General features: G+C 42.9%; 1 long non-coding RNA gene across 1 annotated transcript; it reads right to left on the bottom strand.

Moving 5' to 3' along the window:
• Positions 1-661: 661 nt before the first annotated feature.
• On the bottom strand, positions 662-19279 carry LOC102553940 (uncharacterized). Its single transcript, XR_356619.5, has 3 exons — positions 18676-19279; positions 17378-17499; positions 662-1067 (listed from the first exon to the last, which is right to left on the bottom strand). It is a non-coding gene; the product is annotated as an uncharacterized LOC102553940 (long non-coding RNA).
• Positions 19280-19808: the final 529 nt, after the last annotated feature.

A 19808-nucleotide genomic window follows, 5' to 3' on the forward strand; every position in this document is an offset into this window, starting at 1 on the left:
GCTGGAAGGAGGAAGGCTCAGCATGTCTGAAGCTCCATATGGCACTGCTCATAGTGGTTTGAGCTGTCCCTCTTAACATAAGCTGTAGCATGGCTCTCTTGCAGCATGGCTCTCTTGCAGCATGGCTCTTCTGTAGCTGGCTCACCTGCAGCTGGCTTACCTACAGCATGGCTTGCCTGCAGCTGGCTTCTAGAAGGCTGCAGTTGTGTTAAGAAGGGGAAAAATAGAAAGTGTAGAAATGAACCCACGACCCTCCATGGCACCCCAAAGGAGCACGGGAGGAAAAGAATAGAATTCTAGAAGGTAAGTCCTGATTGCAATTCTAGAAATTAGGTTCAGGAAACAACTGCCTACAGTCAAGCTGTTCCATATGTCAGCCACACCCAGGTATATGGATTTGAATTCAAATTAACGGAAATCAAATGACATATTTAGATCAGTTCCTCAGACTCACCAGTCCACTTTGAATGTCCACCAGGCTCAGGTAGCTGGTGCCTGTGGGATAGTCACAAAGCAAAGGATATACACCTCTGTTGGGAGTTCTCTTAGTACCTGTCAGTCTAGAAAAGAGACCCAAAAGACATGCATCTTTCAATCCAGCCAGTTTCCTTCCTTCTCTGTTCATACTTTATTTTAGGTTTTATCTTGTTGTTTTGGTTGGTTGACTGTTGGGTTTTAGTTTTCTGACATAGAATCTCCCTGGAATATCTAGCCCAACATTCCTGCCTTAGTTTCTTGAACAGTAGTATTACAGATTGACACTACCATGCCTGGCTTATGATCTTGATTTTTATGTGATCTGAAAACTATTTAAAAAGTACACAAAGAATCCAATTGGAACTCTTGGTGACATAGACCCACTTGTTTTGAATAAATTTAGCATACTTGGTTGAAACACACCAAGGTAGAGGGACTTCATTCTGTAGGTGAGTGATGTGGAGACTTCAGAAAGTAAGCCATTGCTCAACAGACTAACGCATCAGCATCCTCAGGTGGTCACTGACATTCTTCTCTCCCAGGGTAACATTTTCTATGCATAGAGAGTGGGTTCTCTTCAATTCAGGCTTCTGGAAGGAAGTGGTAGGAAAGAGTTGTGACAGTATCCATAAAATGCTGGGGTTTATCTCTTTCAAGATATTTAGTAAAATAAAAGTGCCAATACCAAAGAGCAATGCATGTCTTCCCACCAAGAAAAAGGGATTCCAGTTGTCAGCATCTGAGGTGCTGATAAGGTGGCCATTTTGAGAACCAATCTCAAGTAGTAGTGATCAAGCACTCTAGAGTAAAGTCAGAACAATAAGTTTTTCAAGACAGATTCAGGAAGTAGAACGTTCCACAAGAAAATTCCACACTTAGCTTGCACTCTAAGACAAAAAGGGAGAAAATTGAGCTAAGTCAAAGAAACATCTGGGGCAACCTGTGCACTCTGATTGACTGTCACCTCAGAGAACCAATGTTATGGAAGATCTTAAGAACCACAGAGTAGTGTTGGCATTGAACTAGACACTGGGTGCCATGCAGAATTGACACTGCTTTCAGTAGGAATAGTATTGTCATAGTCAAAGAGAACAGTGCCCTTCCTCTCAGAAAATGGGTATGAAATGAACAAGTGAGAGATGTCTGTGTAGCTAACGGATCTTAAACCATCCACAGATCAACAGAAAATTCAATGGAATACAAATAAAGCTTAGTCATTGTTGATCAGATAGTCATGGTTTTATATTTTAAGCAATCTTAATTTAAATAATACACTAAATAAAAGTTGTGGAGAAAAAAAGAGATCTCAGAAGAGTCAAAATCTAGAAGAATATTCCTAAGAAGACACCAAGTTCAGAGAGACAGAATGTGTGGTACCCTATAGATGTCATGTTGTACTCAGAAACAAGCCAAATCTAATTGTTCTTTCTGTTATTTGTTGAGTGTCACCATATATTGCACATAAAATTAAGAAACTCACATTCATGAGCTAAATTAAATTACAATGCACTTAAAACTAGAACCCATACTTTTATTGATATAAAAAATTAAACTAGTAAAATTTCAATTATTTTGTCAAGATCACAAATATAATATTTGTCCAGTTCTGAAGTCTGTGCTGATTCAACCTTATTTACAATCAGTTATATTAGCCAGAAAGAAAAAAAATAGACAAGTCAGCCTTAACTTAAAAAAAAAAACAGAAACAAACAAAGTGTAAAAAGAAAAGGCAGAAAGAGACAGTGATCGAAGAAAATTGATTCTGACTACTGTGGTTTCAAAGAACATATCTGAAATCTGGGGAGGTGGTTCAGTAGATAAACACTTGCAAGAAAAGCAAACAAACAAAAACTATAAAGGAACTGAATTTGAATCCCCAGAAAGCACATGAATCTCACATGCTAGTGCATGCATACAATTCCAGTTGCCCTCTCATAAGATGTGATGCAGAGACAGGAGAGCCCTGCAAACTCAAAGGTCAGCTTGGCTGGCATACATAGTGGTAAACAAGAGAGACCACCTCACACAAGGTAAAAAGTAACACACCAACTTGCATATGACATTCAAGGGGGTTAGGGGGATGTAGTGATGGGTGAAGTCACTCACACACAATCTGCTCCCAACCCTGTCAGGAAGAAGGATGTTAGGATGTTGTGAGATACCATTGTATGTGAAGAACAGAGCACATAGACCAACTTGCTACACTCTTATGTGCTAAGGTTGATACTTCCGTGACCTCTGTGCTCTACACCACTAACATCATCAGATATTTTCAAGTGATTTTGTGGATCACGACAACAACCCATCCTCTATGAAGCTACCAGAAGACTTGTTTCAAAAACACAGTTCACAATTGGCAATTGGTGGTTATCTGAGAGAGGGTGCCATTTTTCTTCAGTGGTATAACCATAGACAACTTACTATAACCTCCTCCACACCCCACACTTGGCAAAGTAACTTTCCGTGTACCACACATAAGATAAAGTCATTGAAGTCAGAGGGACACTCGTGGAGAAGGACTCCAGCAAGTAAAGGAAAGGAATGGGGGGACTGTTATCCAGGATGACTCAAATTCATTATGTAAATGGATGAAACCATAAAATATCAAAAGCCCATAATTTGTATGATGTGACATGTCTTCATACTAAACGGCAGCAAGTCTTAACCCCTCGCCATGTCCACAAAACCTATTGTCTTCCACACCCACTCTTATCCACCGATTCTTATAGTCAGAAACAGTCCTCACTGCATGACCTTATGACTCATTGTAATGTTGCTGCTTTGCGGAAGCCATTTTCTTTCCCTTGACCTTTGACTCCCACCACGTATAGCAAACATTCAGTGTCTGTTCCTCCCATAGTCATTTCTGTCATCACTACTGTTCCTAGTTAACATTAACTGCCAACTTGATACAGTCCAGAATTAACTGAAAAAAAAAGTCTCAATTGAGTAACTGCCCCTTTATCATCGTCAGTCTGTGGACGTGTCTGTGAGAGATTGTCTTGATGATCTTAATTGGTATAGAAGGGTTCATCCTGCTGTGATCTCTGCTATGTCTTAGGAAGGTGGTCCTGAGCCTGAGTTATATAAGAAAGTGAGGCAGAGAGAAAGTTAGCAAGCAGCACACCTTCATGGTTTCTGCCTCAGCTCCTGCTTGAATTCTTTCCCTGAACCTCCTCAACAAGGAACTGTGACCTGGAAATATAAGCCAAATAAACCCTTTCCTCCCCTAAGTTTCTTTTGATGATAGTATCTTATCATAACCACAGAAAAATAACTGGAACATCACCTAGGAGGGGATTTCAAGAGAGTAAGCATTCTGCCTACACTCTGTACACGGTCCACACCAGAATGCTTGGCCACCAAAGGTCATATGGCACATCTGCTCATGACAGGGATAGACTGATGCCAAACAAAGAAAAGAGGTTTTGACTGGGCAGAGTAAGGTTTGGGACACCTGTCTAGAGAGCTCCCTTTCTCTCTCTTTCCTTACCCTCCCAGCCAATACCTGTGCCTCTAGGAACAATCTCACGTCCTAGAGTATACCTAGGTCCGAGGAAGCCTTGGCACCATGCAGAAGGACAGGATATTCAGTCTTTACCAGTTTGAGTCTCATTTCTCCTAGAAAATACAGGTACCCAGACTGTTATTTCAACTCTTTTATGAAACTACAAGCTTTAGGGTGACAAGAATTCCCCCATCTCTCTATTTCAGGGCTTGACTCAGGCCCGGACCAGTGAGGTCTATATTATATTTGTCTAACTGAAAACTATATAGAAATGTTGTTTCCAAGTATGGCTATTCTAGAAGATGAGTCAAAGGCCACGAGGAATCCAAAAACTTAAAAGTTCTACAAACTAAGTAAGTGTGAAACCATGACAACCTAGCAAGTCTTGAATTTCAGATCAATAAGAGAAAGTTCGGGAATCTTTTAATAACTCATTGCCCAAAATAGCTTAAGCTGTCCAGAATGCTTTCACACTCAAAGCATGATTGACACAATCTTATTTTTCTCGCTTCGACGAGACGTTGCTACAGTCTACAAATAGGTTTGCTGTAGTTTTATGCTAAGAAAAAAAAAGCAGAGTTGCCTCTGCAGTATGGAAATGGAGCCCTCTGAATCACAATGATGCCAGAACCAAACAAGACATTGAATAGCATCAGATTGGAAGGCCGAATCAGAAAACGTGCTTGATTATTAGCCTCGTATAAAGCAGAAGTTTGATCCTCTCAGCCCAAGCACGTTCTGCTCGTGTCTGACAAGTGTAAACTACCAGCTTAAGGGAGTTCAATAATTTCCAGTTGTTTTGGTGTCAAAGGGCTGAATTTGGATGAGTCACGTTGACTTGAAAGTGGAGAGTTACAATTTGTGATTTTTAGCTGTCAGAAATTACAGTGCAAAGTTGACAAACATTGACAAGTTTTTATCCTGGGACTCTGAAGCTCGATTCTTTTCACATTTTTAATTTGGTTCTTTTTGCTATGGAAAGAGTTCGCTTTTCCCTAATAAGTTTATATAATTTCCATAACAGAGAATATAACGCATCGGTAAGAGAGTCAAGACTCAGTATAGTTTAGAATAAACTAAGCTTGTAATGAGGCTGTTATTAATGGTAATTTTCCACAGTAGCTGTTTTCTGGGCACCTCACAAATTGCATAATTTATCTTGTGCCTCTAAGTTCAATTTGCAGGTGTTACAGTGTCAGGAGTGTGGTGGGAGCTGTGATTACAAACAACACTGATATATTCTAGCCCTGGCAGAGGTCAGTTCCTCCACGAGGAAGCCACAGACTGAAGGCTCATTTACTTGTGGGACTGGCCTCCCAGGCATTTGCTACTTCTTTCTGAGGTTCTTTCCTACATCCTCTGAAACGTGACGCTCCAAGGAAGGTTAAGATTAATAGTGCATCAGGCTATGCTTAATCTCCTCTCAAATATTTCATTCTATGTTAATCTTATAACATTTGTGTTTCTGAAATTAGGGAATCTGATGCATTGGGGTAGGACCCAGAGGCCTCATTCAAGTTAGATTTATTATCTACTAAATGACTTTCTTAAGCAATTGCTTTATCTCTTTGTATGCCAGCAAATCACAATGCTGTCCCTACAGCACTTTTTATTATATTAAAATGTAGTATTCTTTCTCTATTTTTTTTTTGGTTTCTACTTTTCCAGACTTTCAGAAACTTTATTAGTAGCACCATGGGCAATGGGAAGAATTTTGAGTCTTAGATGAAAGGAAAGCATAGACAGTCATGTCAAATGTGGATGAACAAAATTAGGTTTATAAGTCTGCACAGTTAAGGGGAACTATAGGCAACAGAAAAGGTCCAGGGACGTGAATAGAGCAGCCATATGGGGCCACTGAAGTGATGCTTTGCCAGTTTCTGGTTCTCAATTGGTCAATCAACTGAAATGGTCTATTGTGTTTACCAATGTTGATCATCTGGCTGGTCCCACAGTGACTTACAACAGTAAATTTTGAGGGTATGGGTTTAGATTTTTTTAATTTGTCAGTGAATAAAGCAGTACTCTGAGTGGAGATCATGACTCAGGGGTAATTACAATTAGAATTGGTAATCAGAGTTGGAAATGTTGGTTTGGAATAAAGTATACTGGTTGGTTTTGTGTGTCAACTTGACACAAGCTGGAGTTATCACAGAAAAGGAGCCTCAGTTGAGGAAATGCCTCCATGATACTCAGCTATAAGGCATTTTCTCAACTAGTGATCAAGGGGGAGGACCCAGCCTATTGTGGGTGGTGCCATCCCTGGACTGGTGGCGGTCTTGGGCTCTATAAGAGGGCAAGCTGAGCAAGCCATGGGAAGCAAGCCAGTAAGTAACATCCCTCCATAGCCTCTGCATCAGCTCCTGCTTCCTGACCTGCTTGAGTCCCAGTCCTGACTTCCTTTGGTGATGAACAGCGATGTGGAAGTGTAAGCTGAATAAACCCTTTTCCCCACAACTTGCTTCTTGGTTATGATGTTTGTGCAGGAATAGAAACCCTGACTAAGACAGGAAGTAAGGATGAAGCTATGAAGGTAAGGCTAAAGAAGGAGATGTCACTAGGACAAAGATAGGGGTGGAGGTGGATGGAGATGGAGGTGAGGATAAAGATGGGTTGAGCATGAAAACAGAAATGAAGAAAAAGATGTGGGGTGTAGGTGGAGATGAGGATACGGTGGAGACAGAGATACAGAGGAGGCGATAGAGATAAAGATGAAAACGTTATTAAGGTTGAGTATGATATAAGGAGCTTGTCAGAATTAGTCATGGGGACAAGTGGGAGCAGAAAGATGTTTGCTTAGGAGGATCGAATCACAATCTAGAAACATAAGACAAGAGTCTTCTTCTCAATGAAACATTCTGGAATGAAGACATCCGACTAGTTGTCTAAAATTGCTTCCCAGAGGGAAGGTTCAGTCCTGATCATACTGCCACTACCTGGGCACTAGATGTCCACCACATATCTGCTAGACATTTGGACAAGGTGTATCTGTCCAAGGGATTCAGACTTCTAGTGGCAGAGATGTGCTAAGAGAAGAACCTGTGAAATAGAAGCAGATACATGTGTGTGTGTGCGTGTGTGTGTGTGTGTGTGTGTGTGTGTGTGTGTGTGTGTGTGTAGTGTGTGTAGTGGTAGGCATACATGCCTAACATTTGATAATTCTAAGAGCATTCAAATCATGATATCTATTTCCCATTAAGTGGCTACTTAATCCAGGAAAAACACTCTAAGCCATCATTATCTTCTATATATACTTAAGACTAGACATAATAACTATAATCAGAAACCATTTATAACTACATTTACCTCTGTTTAAGTAGATGACAATAGACTGGATTAAAGTTTTTAAAAATGCAAAAAGGATGAATACATTTGGGGGGAAATCTTTTCAAATGTTTTAAATGGAAATATTCATTGGTTTTATCACTTAGAATAATTGAAGACTCCCCCTGGATGGGTTTGAATATAGCTCTGGGTTAGGCTCTCCTATGCATTTAAATGAAGGCAAGGTGTCCCATGGAGTGGACATGGAATACACGTTTCCTAGGACTAGCAATGATGGAGATCAGTAGCTTTATCGTGGATATATACTAATTGTTGATTTTATGTATGCCTTACAATATGGGAGTCAGCATCTGTCCTTTCATTTAAGCAAACACATTGCAGAAGACTAGTAAGAGAGATAAACAAGACAGATTGAATAGAAAGAACAGAATGAGGAACCCATAGGCAAGCTGAAGCTGGAAAAGGAAGTCTTCATTTTCTCACAGTATTGGGGGGAATCCCTCTGCAGTATCACTTATCCAGGATTTTTTGGCCGCTGATGGTTGTAGCATCCCAATGACAATGAATCAAAAAGCCCTAATGGTCCAAATACAAAAGAAATCCACCCCTCCTATATGTGGAAGCAACGACTAAATCAGAGTTCTCTTTGGCTTTTTGTTTTTAAACAGCAACATTTATTTTAGAAACTAAAACAAAAAATTGAACTGGTAGAAATCCAAAGAATAAACTCTGTTAGTTTTCCTCTGTTCCCTGCCGTTTCAAATAGGAGCTTTTCAAGGGCAAGAAGAAGGGACAAGTGAACTTTGAAGAATAAAGTGTTTTTCTGTCGCAGAGATTGATATGCAACTCAGACTACCAGGCCACTTTGGGTTGAAGACTAGTTTCTCTACAATAAAGTATCTATGTGCCTCCCCCTGGGAGACTCAGGAAAACAAGGTTGGTGCCTAGATAGTGAGAACACAAGGCCACTACATGCAAAAGTATTGAGTAGACTGTCCATCCATCCACCATCCATCATCACCTATATTATAACCAAGGGCAAACCTGGGGCCATGGACCCTGCCAATTCACACATAGAATGAAGGACAAAAATAATGTTCTAAATGTCTCTGGCCCATGTTCTGGCTTTCTCATACATGTAATCTCCTTTCAGAAAGTTAAGATTATTATGTCTGTTAAATTTTTTATCACAACTATCATTACTGTGTTTGTTTATAAAGTGTGTGCATGTATGTGTGTGTACATGTGTGTGTGATTGTGTCTGAATGTCCGTGAGTGTGTGAATTTGTGTGCATGTGTACCTGTGTGACTGCATGTGTGTAATGTGTGAGTGCATGTGTGTAGGTATGAATGAATATGTGTGTATTTGTGAGTGTGTACAATGTGTGCATGAATTTGTGTGTGTGCAATGAATATGTGTGTATGAATGTATATGAATGTGTGTGTTCATTATGCATGTGTGAGTTCATATGTATATGTGTGAGTGCATACATGTGTGTGAGTGCATGCGTGAGTACATGTGTGTATGTGTGAGTGTATGCATATATGTGCATGTATGTGAGTGTGTGTCCATGTGTGTGAATATGTGTATGTGTGCATGCCTGTGTGCCTATGTGTGTGTTTGTGTGTGGGCATGTACATGTATGTGCATGTCAGAGGATAACTTTCAGAAGTCAGTTCTCTCTTTCCATGAGGATTTGCCGGGACTGAATTTGGGTCATGAAGCTTGGTGCATTGAATGCTTTTTAATATCCTGAATTTTCTCACTACTCCCAATAGTTCTAATTCTGAAAGACCTATCAGAGCCAAGTGTGGTGGTACATACCTGCTATCCTAGTACTTGGGAGAGGAGGCAACAGGGTTGTATGTTTGAGGACACCCTGGGCTATATGGCAAAGGACTTTTGCAGAAAAGAAGAGAAGAGAAGAGAAGAGGAGAGGAGAGGAGAGGAGAGGAGAGGAGAGGAGAGGAGAGGAGAGGAGAGAAGAGGAGAGAGGAGAGAGGAGAGAGGAGAGAGGAGAGAGGAGGAGAAGAGAGAGGAGGAGAGGAGAAGAGAAGAGAAGAGAAGAGAAGAGAAGAGAAGAGAAGAGAAGAGAAGGCCCCAGAGGGGCAGGGAGGGAAGAGGGGAGAGGAAGGGAGGAGAAAAGAGGAGAAGAGGAGAAAAAAGAACAGAACAGGAGAGGACAAGACAGGAGAGAGAAAAGGAGGGAGGTTGGAAGGAGGAAAGAAGGAAGGGAGAAAAGGCCTTTTCAGAAATGTCCATTCCTGGCCAAACATCTTTGAACATCTACAACTTAATAAAATGAAAAAAGAACCAGGTTAGCAGCTATAGAGTCTGGAAATTGGGACCATCTGTCCCTGAGTCTCCTCATTTCTGAAGGGAGAGAAGATCTCATGGGGGCTCACTGCGTTCCAGGACAGTCCTGAGTGTTGACCAAGATTATTTACACTGTGAGCTACACCTTGTCAGTTCAGTAAGTGGGCGTTCTTCTCTACCTATGCTGCAGTATAAATCTATAGAGGGCATAGAATTCGCTCTGATCGTTCCAAAGCAATTGTTGCTAAGTTCCAAGGGCATGAAAGTGTCTGTCCCCAGGAAACTTTTTTCCCCTCTCTAGTGCTCCTCTGATGTCTGGCTGTTCGTATGAATATTCAGTGTCTAGCTCAAGTCCAGGTTTTCCACGTAAGTCTCAGGTTTGCCAACAAACACCTCACTAAATCCAGCTCTAATGAGAAGTCTCAGAAGGAGCCTGGCAATTATTTTCCTATCATTATTTTTTCCCTTTATCTTATAATTCTCAGCTCAGAGTGCAGTCCAAGAGAAGATTAATAAATCTCTTAGCATGAAAACAACTCAGAAGACATGAACCAAATTCAAAATAGTCTTTGTTATAGTAAAGCCACAGAGATCTCCTTAATCAGGAGTCTGTCCACACCCTTTGCTAGGCACTGTGACAAATATTTAACACAGGAGTGAGGACTTACATACTTCTAGGGATGGAGAAGTGGCTCAGTGGCTCAAGTCACTTGCTACTCTTCCAAAAGACTCAGGTTCTGGTCCCAGCATGACATGGTAACTCAAAGCTAACTATAGCTCCAGTTCTAGGGGATGCTCTCTCTAGCCTCTGGTGCCGCTGCTGACACCTGGTGCACAGACACGTGCATTCAGGCAAAAATTCTTGAATAAAACAGAAACAAATCATTTTAAGAAAATAAAATACTCCCACCTATTTTCTGAATGTGCTTTGTCTCTGTTTCTCCAAACTGTACCATTAAAACACAGTCCCATGTTCTTTTATAAAAGCCCCCTCCACCTATTCACAAGACATCAAGGTCAGCGACTCCACACACTATCCCGAAATACACTGAAGACTGATCACTGTGATGCTAACACAGATAGAGCAGCCGACTTCTCAAGAGTAAAGTTGCGGCTGGCAAGATGTTAATGGGTAGAGTGAAGGGGTAGGAGTGGAGGGGTTGAGGGAGCAGCAAAGAGCCTCCAAGCCTGACAACCTGAAGTTGTTAGCCCAGGTACTCCAAGTTGTCTCTGACCTTAACAACATGCGCACAAATAGACACACATGCTCGCCAACTCGGTGGTTAGCCCCCAATTCCACAGACCTAGGAAACCTAGCTGACAGAGTCATACCCAAACCTGGATCTCGATGAAGTTGTCTATTAGGCTGCATGAAATGAATGAATAAAGCAGCCAGTGAGTGGGGTGCATGATGTCATTGTCAGGGAAAGGATCACATTACCACACTCCCTTGTTCCCTCTCAGATCCACCCCACTGTGTCCTCATTTTCTCTTTAGAACACACCAATTTGTGCTACCACAGAGTTGTGGCTGTGTGTCCGTCCTCCAGAGCTTCTCTACCTATCTAGGGCCCCAGTGTTATAGAATGTTGACTCTTCCTCTCCTGGAAGCTATCAATTATCAATAGCTCCTCGGCTAAGAGTAAGACTTCAAGACTACCTCTTCTCTCTACGCTGGGATTCCGTGGGGCTCGACCATGCTGTCCTAAGTGTGCGTATGGGCAATTACCCTGTTGTTTTGAGAAACACTGGGAATTATTAATTCAGTAATACATCCAAAAGATTACACATAGCGATCAAACAGGGTTAATCTCTGAGATTTAAGATTAGTCTACTATATAAAACCAATAATGGGGGTTGGGGATTTAGCTCAGCGGCTTGCAAGGCCCTGGGTTCGGTCCCCAGCTCCAAAAAAAAAAAAAAAAATAATGATAGACGGTGAAGAGACCTATTGCGATCACATGTCAAATCAATGTGAATGTACTGACAGAAGCAATCACACAAGAAAAAAAAAAAACACAAGTTATCCTAATCAGAAGGAAATGACACTATTTCTACCTTCTAATTAAATAATCATAATAGTTTAAATCCCTAATGACCTTCTATATTTAGGGTGTGTGTGTATGTGTGTGTCTGTGTGTGTCTATGTCTGTGTGTGTGTGTCTGTGTGTATGTATATGTCTATGTGTGTATGTCTGTGTGTCTGTGTGTATGTCTGTGTATGTATGTGTGTATGTCTGTGTGTGTGTCTGTGTATGTCTGTGTTTGTATGTGTATGTCTGAGTTTGTATGTGTGTGTGTCTGTGTGTATATGTCTGTGTGTGTATGTCTGTGTGTGTATGTGTGTGTGTCTCTGTGTGTGTGTATGTCTGTGTGTGTGTCTATGTGTGTGTGTATGTCTGTGTGTGTGTGTCTCTGTGTGTGTGTGTATGTCTGTGTGTGTGTGTGTGTGTGTGTGTGTGTGTGTGTGTGTGTTGGGTGCCATTCCTTAGGAGCCATCCACCCAGTTGGTTTTATTTTTTGTTTGTTTGGTTTTGTTTTTTGTTTCTGTTTTTCAGATGAAGTCTCACTGACCTGAGCTTAGCAAGTAAACAAAGCTGGCTGGTTAGTGAGACACAGAGATCTGCCCATCTCTGCCTTCTGAACCTTGGGATTATGATTTTTTTTAACTCTATGGGTTTGGGGGATAGAGTTCAGGCAAGGCAAGTGTGTTCCTGACCCCCCAGCTCCCTAATGACTCCATTCAAAGGAAATGTTTGGAACTGAAAGATGAGTTCCATAGAATTATAGGGCATACAATCAACACGCAAAGAAAATGAGCTACATGAAAAATGACCTGGTCAACGGCGACACAAGGCAGTGATCCCATTCGCATGAACCCCTTGTCCCCAACAATAAAATACACATACCCAAGAACCAATGGAACTATGGAGGAGAATGGTTTATACCCAGGAACGAGACAAAGATCCACCCAGGAGAGAAAACGAGATAATCAATGCAGAAAGGACTTGAGCTTACTCCACACGGCCTTCTATATGGAGGCTGCACCATATTCCTTTGCCTACTTACTTAAAAATAGGTTTTGTGACTAAAGAATGGCTGGCTGTGTGATGCATGCTGAATGTGTGGCCAGCGTCCCTCCTGAATGTCAAGGAAACCTATGTTTGTTTTAGGTGTACAACCCTCTACCGCTAGCTCTTCCTTTACCAGAATTTTTCTGAGTGTTTAAACCGAGGCACAAACATTTCTAACAAGTGACTGCCCTGCACATGAAAATGAGGGTGCTGTGGGGGTAATTAGAAATGTGATCTGCCTCCCTTGCCTGCTTACTTCTGCGATTCTGTTTCTTTGGTGATCAGCCAGCTTGGCTCAGCTACTGCTGAGTGCGTGTGTGTCCGGTCTCCTTTGTTTTGAGAAACTGACATCTCCAGATCCACTTGAAAAATATAACCCAAGTTGACAGGCATAGATTCTGTTCCATGGGGATTCCCACACCACCTTATGACACGGCTCATGCACACACATAATGTTTGCCCCACCCCAGACTCCCCTCATGGTCACACATAATGTCTGCCCCACCCCAGACTCCCCTCATGCACACAACATAATGTCTGCCCCACCCCAGACTCCCCTCATGCACACAACATAATGTCTGCCCCACCCCAGACTCCCCTCATGCACACAACATAATGTCTGCCCCACCCCAGACTCCCCTCATGCACACAACATAATGTCTGCCCCACCCCAGACTCCCCTCATGCACACAACATAATGTCTGCCCCACCCCAGACTCCCCTCATGCACACAACATAATGTCTGCCCCACCCCAGACTCCCCTCATGCACACAACATAATGTCTGCCCCACCCCAGACTCCCCTCATGCACACAACATAATGTCTGCCCAACCCCGTGCCTCCCCTCATATACAAACTACTTTTAGAATCATGAAAACAAACAGCTAGAAGTTCTTACATCTTTGTCATGGAGCATGGTTTTTCTTTTCATATGACACACCCCTCAAAACGGAAGAGAACCTTTCCTAAATTCTCCAGGTCAGACTTTATAAGTAACATCAGAGAGGCACAGTACGAGAAAAACAGTTCTTTAAAGCCACAAGAAATGTGACTTTTCCATGAATAAAAGAAATTGAGTTTGAACCACGGAAGCCTTATTTAACTCGGGGCTCTTAAACCTCGTGTCCTTTGTTTCTGCGAGGCTTGTTTTTCAGACTTCGGGCAGTTCTTCCAGAGGAATTATGCATTCTGATGCATCCATCCACCACACACTTCCGACGATAGATGTATTTTTAGTGTGCCCCGATTGCCCAGAATGACTATAACAAGTGTGTAATGTATCCTGAGGTGGGAATGAAATGGATAGAGGCTGGGTACGGGTGCTGGGAAAGAGGAGGCTGATGGGAAGGCGACTTGGGGTTCATCAGCCTTAGAATACGAAGTCATGGAGAAGGATGCTCGCAAGCCCACCAAGGCAAGACTCGGGGCCTGCTCAGCAAACAGCCTACAGCTGGTAAGACCCTGAAGAACTGAAAAGGGGCAGAATAGACACGCTGTCATAAAAGGTGCTTACAGGGCCACCAAGATGGCTCAGCAGTAAAGGTGCCTAAAGCAGAGCCCGAAGAACTGACTTCTGTCCTCAGAATCTAAACGGTAAAAGAAGGGAACTGATTCCCAAAAGTTGTCCCCTGACCTTTACATGAACATATACACATGCACACATATACTCATACGCAATGTACAGTGAATTCAAAAAAAAAATTTTAAAATAAACAGAATGATTTTAGTGTGGTTCTGGCTAGTTTCAGGTTTTAAATTATAGCCAAAGGTAATCAAGTGAAATTTTAGACTAATTTGTTTATTTTTTTAATTGCGATAGATAGATAGGAGAGAGTATGACGTGATACGTTGACTGAAGTGAACATTGTATAGGATGCATCGGAAGCTAATTAGCATCAATCACCTCACCAATTTAACATCGCTTTGTGACAAGAGCATTAAAAATATCTCAGCAATTTTGCAATCTACAGTAACTACGACCCATAACACAGCAGGTCACTGAATCATAGTCTTGCAACTAAGACTTTATATGTTTGGTCAGAATCTTCCCTTTCCTCGTCCCTCTTCATGAGCCCTTAAGCTCTGCTATCCACTTTTCTCCTCTGTTTCTATGATGGTGAAAACAGGTAAAATCAGGGAAGATACCCAAATAATAGAAATTAATGTGATGAGGAAACATGCGGACTCCTTGGTCCATTTTAGTGTCTCCCAGGATATTCACATCTCAAAATATGGAAGCACCTTACACATCCATCAATGGGTACAGAAGTGTTGTACATGCTCACAGCAGAATACCGAAATGCCTTCAAAAGGGCAAGAAAATTGCCATGTGGAACAACAGGACTGGAGGACGGGAGAATTTAATCAGAGCAGTAGAGACTTAATTTTTACAAGATTAATCTGGCAAAGACTAATGGATTAGAGGACACGGGCTACTTAGAGTTAATGGATTAGAGGTACTTGGTGGTTGGAAGGCTGATGAATAAAGGCCACACTGATCGCACCTAAGGAGAAGACCAAACACAATGCATTGTGCAGCAGGTGGTGAAGCCATTCTCACACACATCCCCTAGGGCCCTAGAGATCTCCGTTAACTTTGACCTATTAAGCATAATGAGTGTCTTTACCATTTGACTTCCGCACTGATGAACATACAACAGAGATAGTCATGAAAAAAAAAATCACTGGGAAAAGACAATCTAAGCGTTTCTCTGGGTTGTTATGTGTTAGGATGTGACTCTGGTTAGCATGAAAAATCTCAATGTTACTGACTTATTTTCTTCCTTACTCAAGACCCCTCACCTCTCTCCTTTCTCCAAGCCTTGGCCAATCATGATTGAGAGTCATAAGGACACCACACATAAAATATTGAAAATTCCCAGCAGTCTAGGCAGCACGCTGTTCAAGCTTCCATTGCCTCAAAGCCTTGTGGGTATTGCTTTCACCACAGCATCTCTATTATGTAAAACCTGCCCTGGTACCAGAGTGGCAAGATGGTCTTTACCAAAGAGGACCATGAGTTCTTCTCCCTTCCCTTGAACACATGTGGTGTAAGATAGGCATGTTAGTGTGTGTTACTGGATGCAGAGCCTGAGACAGGAGACCTCCCATGCTTATTGAAAACTCTTGAGAGAGTGGAAATGACTCGGGCTGTGCAAGCCAAAGAAGCAAATGAGTAAAGATGTAACTTCAGCCAAAGCTCATACCCTGCTATTTGCACCCAGGACTGTCCTTCCCTTAAAGCAAGGGACATTCTCCTAGATCGCCATTTCACTCCATCATTAACTAAAGCCTGCTTTCATTGGTCACACTGTAGCTGCTAAGGCCAAGTAGCCATCACTTGGATGAGTGTAATTTGCTGTAGGAGAAAGCGGTTGCGTTAGCAGACACTGCAGGAACTGGAAACTGGCTTCACCAGACTGGTAAAGTGGATCAGAGTAGGACACCCGTTGGCCCTCTTTGTGGGTTTCAATGGCGTTCTCCCGAAACCCAGGGTATAAATTTAACGGAAAAGAAATCCCCACCCCTCTGTAATCATGTCTAAACACTTCTGCTTTCCAGAAAAAGAAACAAAAGAGAGTGTCATACAGTGAAAAGTCAGGGTTGCCCTTCTCCCTAGCAACAAGAACAGGCTTGTGGTGAGCTGTGCCCCACATGGTAGCAAAGAGGAAAGGCAATGGGGTCAAAGGAAGGGCTGGCTTTCTACAAGCACCCTGCAGGCACAGCACATGGTGACCCTGGTAGCGTATAGGGAGGACCCTCGTTTTCATTTCTCTTGTGACCTAGTTTTTTCCCCCTGACTTTGCAGCCTTTCTTTCTGTGCTTCCCATTGATTTTGAACCAGAAAACGTCTTGCTTTGGCTGAGAAAATATAGCAGGAGTGCCAATGTCCTCTCTCTGGGATTGGGTCTCAAGAAGTTTCATGCACCCTGCCTGCTCGCTTGACCTGGAGATATTACCACGAAGAAACCAAGCCTGGGCTAGACCAGTAGAGAAGGAGCATGCAAGATCCGTGGAGGGAGTCAGATGCCCTGATGGAAGCCATTGGAGATCAGTCAACAGTAGGCCAACCAACCCACAGACTGGCAGGCTGGCTCAGCCTAAATCAGCCATCCCTGAACAGCTCTCCAGCCGTTCAACACAACAACCACTAGCTCTTGCTCTCAACTGTGGTTTGCGGCTGTCTCATAATTTCTATATTTATTACAGAAAGTTAGCAGTAAACGTTTATTGCATCCGCTGTCCCCAAACAGACACAGTACTGCACCACCTTGGAAGAGCTGGCCTAACACAGGCAGCAGGGATCAAGTTTATTCTTTACTCCCACTCCCAGGAACACGGCCATCCAAGTGCTCCCTCTCCCCCTCCCCCCCCCAAAAAAAAACTAAAGCCAAGAATCACTGAGTGATATTGCTGATAGATGCATGCAAAACGTTGCCTGCTTCCACCGCCTAGAATACTTGGATCTGGCATGAACCCAAATGGACAGAGCATCCGTCACAGAGAGGAAAGGCAGGAGGTGTGCACAAAGCAGGATGTCTTGTCCTCTCTCACACTGCAAGTGTTCCGAGCCAGTCTAGTCTCCTCCCCCTCCCTCTCCCCCTCCCTTTTCCCCCCCTCCCCCGCCCTCTCCTTCTCCCTCTCCCCTCCCCTCCCCTCCCCTCTCCCTTTCCCCCTCCTCCTCTCTCTCCATCTCCCTCTCCAGTCCTTCCATACCTGGCAACCAAAGACGATTAAGTGGAAAAGCACTTAAAATCTGGGAGCCTCTGAAGCATTCTTTATGTCATTCTCAATCCCCCTAGTTTCATGGACCCATTTTTAATTTCGTCTGGCAGCCACTACAGGAGACAAGGAAGGTAAATCAGAGAGTTACATTTTATGGGGCCTTTGAGGTTACAGCTATAAGTAATTCCTGGGGCTTTTTATTTATTCTCCTACTGTAGGCAATTTGTTTTTCTTTTTTTCCCTTGGACTCTTTCCTCCTGTTGCATTCTGCAGCCCCACCCCCCACCCCAGCTTCTGTTCCCAAATCCGTTGTTTCTGACAAGATAAAACTAGTTAAAATAGACTTCAGTTGCATTAGCAGCAAAACCCTCATTTGCTAGCTGTGCCCATCAAGCTTCCAACTGCGGGTGTTTGGAAGGAAAATTTTTCTCAGTAAGAGATAATTTTCTACGCAGTGACCCACCCTACATGATAATTTGTGAGCATCCATCTGTACTCTTCGGGTTTTTCTCTTTCTTTGCTGTGAAATTCATACCATGAAGGAAAAAAAAAACCACTTTCCCTTCTCTGGGCAGTGCTGGACAAGGCAAGTGTACCACCAATAAAGTCCAGCTGCCTGAGCTCTTATTTTTATTTTTCCCTTTCAGCACTATATTATGGTAATTCCAAGTCAACAAGGCAAACATGTGTGGAAATGAGTAGGTAGGTAGTAGCAAGACACTGGTCAATAGAAACAGCATGGCTTTAGATCTGTGAATGGAAAACTATACACCCATCCTTTGTACCAAATCTACCCATGCCTCTGTCTCCACCCACCCTTGAAGAACTGGCCTTGCTGAATAGCAGAGAGATCCTGCCAGTCTCGCTGTTTTGTTGGGCTAGGTGCCACAGAACATCCGTGTAATCTGGGCTCTTGGGAAATCTTTCTTAGATTTGCACACACATAAACACACAACAGCAGAGCCGTAAAGGCTGAAATGGTCAGATGGAGAAGTACCCGTAGCCTGATGCTATACACACCCAGCAGGTATTAAAAACCTGAAAGCCATTGACCCTGTAGCGGAGGGCTTCTTGGCTGAGGTAAGAAACCATGGATGTATACACATTTCCAGAGACTAGCCCAGACTGGACACGGGAGTCGTCTGGTCCTCTTCTTTGGATTCTTGCTGTCCCCTTCTATTGGCTAACTCTGGCCTATGACAGTGAAGTGTAACTTGTGTGGGCATGGGCCTCTTTGCAAGCACCTGTGGAAATAAATGATAGTCTTTATTACTTGCTCAAATCCTTACCTAAGGTCTGCATGCAGATATTTCCCACAACGGCGGGAGTGACATGGCCTTGTTCTCTGCTTGTTCTTCTTTTCTTTGCTTGACAGCTCTGTCCCACAGCTGCTTAGATTCTCCACTGCCCAGTCACAAATGGATATACACTTACTACATGGAAACAAAATGTAGCCCAGGCTGGCCTCAGATTTGTTCTGTAGCAAAAGATGTCCTTGAACTTCTGACCCACAGGGACACAGGGATTAGAGGAATGTGCTGCTGCATGGGTTTACACTGTGCTGGGATTGGAACCCAGGGTTCTGTACAGTTAGACTGCAAAAAAGAAAACAAAGAGAGTACTAAAATCTTAACGTATCACCCTTATGGCTGTATGGTAAATCTGAATGAGAATGGTTGAATTATGGCAGGTGTGGTGGCTCCCACTTCTAACCCTCCACACAGGAGGCCAAAGATGGCAGACTACTTTGAGGCAAGCATTGGCTATGATGGTGAGTTTCAGGCCAAGACTGAGCTACAGTGTAAAACCATGAGTCCAAAAAAGAGAGACCTAGGAAAAGGAAGAACAGGAGGGAGAGAGGGAGGGAGATGCATAACTACAAAAATCAACAACTGAAATAGACATTTACAACCATCCATGACAGAGGACAACTGGACATGTATTCCTTCAGGTGAATGATGGCTGTGCTCCGTCTCTCTGGTTCTCTTAAAGCTATCACCGAAGTGACTCAGAACACTCCCTGGGACTCACACTCACTCAGAACTCAGCACTGGGCTTCCTGTCAGGTTTTTTGTCTCTCCTGTGCTCTCATCCTACGGTTCTGGAATGAACGCAACGTTGGCTTTTGAAAAATCATTTGGAAGACTTCCTTTAGCCTCCACTTGAGAACCATTTAAATAGCATTGCAGTTTCTGCTCTGTGGAGGCTGAAAGAATTCACCAGGAAGCCATCTGTGCCTGGCACTGCTTGGAGGGAGAAGTCTCACAGAGGGGATGGAACCTTGTTTGCGCAGGCACCCAGTCTAACTCGGGTACTTCCCGGTTTAATTTTAGTAATTTGTATTTTCCACAAAAAAAAAATCATTCACTTAAGATTATTTGAAGACTTTTGCAGATATCCCCTCAATGTTCTCAGCATCTCC

The sequence above is a fragment of the Rattus norvegicus genome, chromosome 8, assembly GCF_036323735.1.
Source record: "Rattus norvegicus strain BN/NHsdMcwi chromosome 8, GRCr8, whole genome shotgun sequence".
In the NCBI taxonomy this organism is placed as follows: Eukaryota; Metazoa; Chordata; class Mammalia; order Rodentia; family Muridae; genus Rattus; species Rattus norvegicus.